This window comes from Lonchura striata, chromosome 3 (assembly GCF_050655825.1).
Source record: "Lonchura striata isolate lonStrDom1 chromosome 3, ASM5065582v1, whole genome shotgun sequence".
Lineage (NCBI taxonomy): Eukaryota > Metazoa > Chordata > Aves > Passeriformes > Estrildidae > Lonchura > Lonchura striata.
The window spans coordinates 92,386,286-92,393,626 of NC_140705.1; positions in this window are offsets into that span (position 1 = coordinate 92,386,286).

Genomic DNA, 7,341 nt, shown 5'->3' on the forward strand with positions numbered 1-7,341 from the left:
AATGCAAAGGCTCAGAAGGAGACTGCTGCTTGCTGAAGACTGGGAATACACAGGTTCACCCAGCTGGTCCATGCCCCCACAGCAGCCAGCATTTCTACACTCTGTGTCCCAGAAGAGAGCCAGCACACCAAGCACAGGCCACCAGTACAGATTCAGGCACACAGAACAGATCTAAAGAGGGTGGTGGGAAAGAAATGCTCCGCTCACACTACCCTGTTTTTCAGTGGAGACTTCCCACAGCCACTTCCCTGGACAAGACCAGCCACAGCAGGTATATATAGCTCACCATGACCCAGCCATCAACCCAGAGCTATAAATACAGCTAGAGCACAGATACAGCTATCAAGCCACTCTTGACTCCATTCATAATCTGCCCACATCCTGCAAGCCCACAACACAGATAGGAGAGAGGTAAAGGAAACTGTCAGATTCCCATCCACTGCACACTCATAGGAAACACAGAAAGACCCTCTTCTTTCCCAGTGTGTCCCTCTGCAATGTTCTCCTACTCCTCCACCTCACCTGGCACAGCCCAAGTGGCAGTAGTGGTTAGGAGTGTTATCCATCCATGTATGAGGCTCAGGTTCACCAGAAAGCAAAGCTCTTTTTGAGACTACCTGATGTATTAGAAGGCAAAAACACATATATGCTTGCTCTCCCCAGCACCAGCCATATCACTGCTGGCCCAGCCAGCTCCCATAGCATTGAGACCCATCCAGACGCAGGCTCTGGGCAGATTTGTCCTGCAGCCCATTCCAGTTGTGCTCCCCAGGCACTGCCAGTGCTGTGGCTTCTCTCCAGTGTCACAACAGCCATGGTTCCTATTGGGAAATGAGTGCTTACCTCTCCAGACCTACCTCTGCAACTCAGGCCTCCTGTAACCACTCTAAATTCTCAAAGCATTCCCCAGAAATCATAGTCAATACTACTTAATTATCTTTTGACAGTTTTGAAGGGCTTTTCACTACCCTCCAGCAAATCCTCCACAGCTATAAGGCTGCTGTTGATGAGCATCCATCATGCTGACTAATATGTCTCATTGCTTCCTTTTTCATTACCCCATGCATTTCTTATGGTTAGATAGTAAGCAGATTAGGGGTGGGGATTTTCCAGTCTATGCCTGTACATCACCTTGCCGTATACATAGGGTAGGGCTAATTCACCTCTCATCTAATCTTACCCACAGAAGCCCTCCATAAAATGAACTCCCAATTTAAACAAGAGCCAAGCTCCCCCCATTTCAGAGTGCCAAACCCAGACAGGTTCAGTAAATGGCCATAGCCCTGACAAACACAGACAGGCCTGCAGTTCCCAAGCAAAAACAAGTGGCCATCCTGCATGAGCAACACACATCCAAAAGGCTTCATTATTGTGATGCAGCTGAGCACAAACCCTGTTATAAGAAAACTAAACTGCTGCAACAGCCTTCTGTCCGGGTTACAGAGTGTGAGGAGTGGGGCTTTACTAATTCAGGAGATAAAATAATTATTAATGCCATTGCAGATAGCAATTACTAATGGCATCAGCAGCAACCGCCTCCACACCTGGAACAAAGCCCACATGAGCCACAAATGCTTATTCTCCAAGAAATCCCTGCAGTCATGCCGCATTCAGTGTAGCAGCACGATCTTCTTACATGCATAGAGCAGAGATGGCCCGAAGGGTCGGGTGTTACCCGGTAAAGGCAGAGAAGGATTCATCACAAATTTCCTGCCGGAGGCTGTGGGAGCCATGCAGCCTCTCTGGGCTCAGCCCTCCCCGTCTGTAAAAGGTGCTGCACACACAGCCCTGTCTCACGCAAAAGCTCCAGAGCACAATCATAGGGAACACTGCAAAGCATTCGGGTTATGCAGGCAGAGATGTTGCTTAAAGCTTTACCCACTTGTTCAAGGCCTCGCTGTACTCAACATGAGCCTCCCTTCTCAGACTGACAGGGACTTAAAATTTAATTTCTGTGTATGCAAGGGAAACATATCATTTTACGTTTTGTACATTGCCTGTTTTGAGGATTTATACAAGAGCTGAGCAGTGGCCAGCTTTAAGCTGATTCTGGAGCAAGATGTATATCATTCTCACCATAAAAAGTATTTCAGACTTTAGTGGCAACAAAACCAAAGGGGAAAGAAAAAAAAAAAAAAAAAAGGCAGGTAGGAGAGTAGCTTGATGACATTCTTGCTTACTTAAATTATCATGAAGCTGTTCCACTGCTGAGCTGCGTTCTTGTGTTATTTCCTCCTTTGTCTTTCTAGTGGAGAAAATGCCCCGGGGGTGACGCTGTTGAGGCAGGATGGTATGAAAGAACTCTGATTCAGAAGGTTTGAGAATGGAACTCTGATTTATTTCAAATATACTGCTCTCCTATAGAGAGTATTGTCCAGACCAATTCTATTGGTCCCAAAGTAAAACCATCTCAACCATTGGTGTGCAGTGAATGATGCAGAGTGGCAGAACTTATCTATAAACAGTGTGAACAACAAGAGAGATAAAGAATTATTTACATTCTTTCTCAACTGTTTTCCAGGCATCTGCCTGGTTAGAAACTCTCCATTTTCTCTCTGATTGAACTAAGAATATCCACACCCAGCGTAATGAAGCACTGAGCTAACTTCCCCATCCCACTCAGTCCAGACCAATTCTGATGATGCTAATAAAATTCACCCAGTTTTACAACAGCAAGCAGGGTCAAATTTTAGTCTGGTTGCTTATGGCCTGCAGTTCTTACCATGCAGAAGTCACAAGGACTACAACCTGCAGCAATTGTGGAAGTCGACAGCAAATTAAAGGGAATATGAGTTCTGGCATTCATCTATAGCAATTTAGGAACAGCCTTTTCATTACTGTAAAAATAGCAAGTATTGATAAGCAACATGTAGTTCTGATCTGCACTAAATCTCAAATTGCAATACAGAAAAAGCAGGAACAAAGTTAACACTTCAAAAACAGGAAACTATTGCAAAGGGGAAAAGCAGCTTGTCCAGACACACGCCATGGACTAAGATAGGGCTTTGGACCAAATTCCAGGCTCTGGTTCCTGCATCCCGTCTGCTGCACCACCTCCTCAGAAAAGGGATGGAGCATCACAGCAGTTTCAGGAAATCACCCTTAGATTCTCCTGTCCCCAGATTTCCCTTTAATTTTTTACTCCAGCGCACCTGCTAAACAGTATGTTTCAGCAATGCACAGCCATGGGCTCCTTATGGGTTTTTTTTTCTGCCAGTGAAATAGCTATGACTGTAAGGTTTACAGAGACTTTCTGTTCCTGTCTAAAATTATCTTTGCTGATCCTTGCGACGCCAAGACCACAGAGCCAATATTCCACAAGCCCTGAGAAAGAAGCACTGTATTTCAGGCACACTCAGCTAGTGTTGTTACAGCAGCATCCATCAGCCACGACCAGAGCTCTGGGTCACCACCGTGCACCAGGGGACACTACCTGTTCCTTTGGTGCATCAGACAGCGCAGAGTCAGGATCTGGGTGCTCTGTGGCTGTTCAGCCAAGCAGGAGCCTCTGTGATCCCTGCTCCAACTGTGAGATCAGGGCAAAAGTGGATGAAAAGACGGCAGGTGGATGCAGGCAGATGGGGGAAGCGGGGCTAAGAGGGAGACAACAGCAATTAGCATAAGCAGCGGCAGCCTCAGCTCACCAGCTGCTTTGCCGATTGTCTGCCTTCCCGATTTCCAACAGCAAAGCAGCAATTTGCCGACGAGCAGAGTCAGTAGCCAAGGCTGCCCCTCAGGACTGAAACTATCAGGGAAAATAAACGATTTCCATGGTACAAAACTATGGCTTGCAGGGCTTTGATGTAGGAGTTTGCCTAAGTAAGGCATGGAGCATGCAGCTCAAAACAGACACCAAATACTTCAGAGCGAAAGGCTAAAAAAGGAAGGTTTTAGAGGAGGAAATGAGTCAGTAGTTTGGAGGACTGGAGGGGGAGTTCAAATAGCTGAGGCATATAAAGTAAGCAAGCATCTCAAAAGCTACAAAGTCAGCAAAGTGGATGTATTGATCTCAGGTTTCTGTTGATGTAGACCACGGGTGACTTTTTATATTGACCATACTGGATTTTGAAGCGAGCCTTCATTGGGCAGACATTTGCCAGCTGCAGTTCACAGCTGTTTCTGACAGGAGCCTAAGTGGTCACCACCAGCTACAGGATTGCTGGAATCTATCAGTCTCCCCTGGTTGAAGGATGGATTTTTTGGGGGCCGTGTGTGGGGGAGAAGTTTCAGGCTGATTGCAAATACCATTTGCCTGAAGAGCAGGAGGGGGAATTCACCTTTCATGATGGTTCATCCAAATGTACAGCCTCAGCTTCCAGCCTAGCTTATTTATAGCACTAACACTGTGAGAAAGAAAAAAAAGGGAAAAGCTAGTTCAGTGTTGAAAAGCAGAAAAGCTAGTAAAAAACCACATTCTTCTCCACAATGCAATTCCTGTCTGTCATTGTGACAATCTAGTATTGCACTGAGAGGCTGGGGACAAAGAGGTCTCACCCCAAGAAGGCTTTAGCCTCACTCACCACACAGCAAAGGGTGCAACAAGGTGTGCAACACACTAAGCCAGAGGTGTTGGTGTCAGAGTTGCAGTAATTTCCTCACCTCTGCCTGGTCCTTGACCCATCCAAAGGCTGGCACTGATAGAGAGGGGAACTCAGAAATAAAAACAAAATTTCCTCGTGCCCTCCCCAAACCAGGGAGTTCCCCCTGGGTTCAGGCTCCAAGGCAAGAGCTAGAACAGCTTTGACAGGACCCTGTTTTAAGTCCAGGCAGAGGGAACCCCAGCACTACAAATGGTCAGGGTGATGCTAAAGGCACATGAGGAGAGGGCTGTCAGGTCAGGGAGCAGCACAGGGCTGGAGAAGCAGGCTCCCTTCCCCTGCAGAACCAGCAGCACAGGATCGGCATGCAGCAGGGGTTCCCAGCGTGCCATACACACTGTTAACCCCAGCAGGCAGCCCTGGGGCAGGGCTGGAACTCCCAGTGCAGGAAGAGCAGGGCAAGGGCTGCGGAGCCCTGTGCTAAGGCAGGCTGGTACCACCATAACCACACGCTTGTCTGTGTATTTTGGTGCACAGACCCTGCCTCAAAGCACCACATCCGCGTTGTTTATCCTCACTGGGCTATGCTATTTTGTCTTCTGGGGAATTAAACATTTCAAAAAGCCATTGTGGTTGGTGGTGAGTGAGTGCCCTTTCCAGAGCAGGCACATCTTTCTCATGAGGCAGCTTAAAAGCAAGAGTTCTCTCTTACTCTGCTGGTGAAGGAGTTGTTGTCCGTGCTGAATTTCCTCTAACCGGTTAGAAACTTTCTCAATCTACTGCAACATTTCCAAAACCACCTCTCAGAACAGACTGAGCCAAGAGGCCAGTTCCACCTCATTTGCCCTTATAAGTACACAGCATGAAATAGCCCCAGCGCTGTTCTCATGGCCTTGCGTCATCTCCTCCCCTCTTCCCCAGGATGTCTCACTTCTGTACTCTTCTCTCAGAGTGAAACCTATCTACAAAGAGCAAGCCAGGAACAGTAACAGACGAATTACCCACATCAATTACGACTAGAAAGCACAGCTGCCCCAGGTTTCTGCTACACACCACCAGAGATGGAGGTCTGCTGTGGCACTGCCACATGGTGCTGACCACCATTGCATTGATTTCCTCTCCAAGCCACAATCACAGCAGAGAGGCAGGACCAGAAGTTGTCCAGAGAAAATTGCTAACATGACTGAAGCTCTCCCTACTACACAGGCACTTTATTTGACTTGTTTTAGAACTACGGTTCAAAATGGAGAAAAAAAAAAACCAAACACGTCCCTGTTTATTTCTTGTTAATACTTCCAAAGTAAGTCAAGATTTGGGGTCAAATTTAAGCATTCCTTGATTAAATGTATCAGGGAAGAACTATCCACACAGGCCAGTTAAAGTCTGAGTCGTGCTGGTAGGCCTTTTTGCTAGTTTCATTACAAATCTGATGCAAGAGCTTTTGCAAAAAATGAACCGCTGGCAGGAGTAAGTCACGCAGCACAAGAGCCTAATGAAACAGGATGGTTTTTTCAATGCACCCATCTTCAGCATGGGGTATTTCAGTAACTTCTCTCTCATGTGAACACTTAAAAACAACTACAAGGAGCATCTGCTAGGGTACCCTCCAAAGAGGGGATAAATCAAATAAAAATTAACCCCCTCCCTTTAATTAGAATAGCAATATGGATGAGAACTGTAAAGTGTGGAAGTGTTGCTCACACCTTTAGTGAATAGTGAAGCTTCATGATTATATCTCAGCCCTCAAAATGCCGCCATCAAGCCTTAGTTTTGCTTCCTTCTTACAGGAAGGCACATACTCAACAAATAAGCTTTTGATGCTAGCGGCTTTTTGCTCATCGACTCAACACGGGAACATCACTGCAATCAGGATTCAGTGATAAAAACCTAACTTTCTATACATTTCGTACCATCAGCAGCTGCCTACATGCAGCCCGAGCCTCACTGGCCGGAAACATGAAGGAATGAGTGTTTTCGTCAGGGCGAGCAGGCCTGCCATGAACATGGAAGAGCAAATTCTCGGAGCGCCCGGCTCGGCAGCAGCGTTTTCTCAGGGCCGCCTTTGTTCCGAGGACAAGCCGCTCGTTGTTCCGGCACGGAGCAGCGCCGGGATCCGGGACCAGCGGCGGCCGGCGGGGAGCGCCGGGCAGTGCCGCAGCAGCCCGAGCCAATCAGCACCGCCCGCCTCAGATCGCACCAAAGTAGGTAGTGAAAAACCCTCGGAGGAAGAAAAAAAAAAAAACCAAAAAAAAAACCACACTTCCGCCCGGCTGCCCGCCCCTCGCCGCTCCTGCCGCCTCCTCCTGCAGGCTTCCCCGCCCGCCCCAGGGCCACGGCCACCCCCTCGGCCGCTCCCCGCTCCCCTCACGCCGCCCCAGTCGCTTCCAGCCGCGCTCCCGGCAGCTCAAATCCCGCCCGTGCCCACCGTGCCCACCGCGCTCTCCCTCACGGCTCCCCAGCTCTGCCCTCAGGATCTTCCCCGCACCCCGCCCGGCACACCTTGGAGCAGGTAACCCCGCCCGCCCGCCTGAGCGCGCGCACCATTGGCCGGCTGGCACGTCAATCAGCCGGAGTAGCCCTGTGATTGGTTCACTCCGCAGGGGCGTGGTCCTGCATGGCGAGGGACTCCCGCTCCCCGCCCCGCTCGCGCGTGCGCGCGGAGCTGGGGCGCCGCCACGCGGGGCTCCCGCCATAGCAACCGCTTCCTCCTCCTCCCGGCACGGCGGCCGTGACGTCGGCAGCGCTTCCGCCCGGCTCGCGCCCTCGCAGCTTCCCTTCCTGCCGCCGGAGCCCGCGCCGCGCC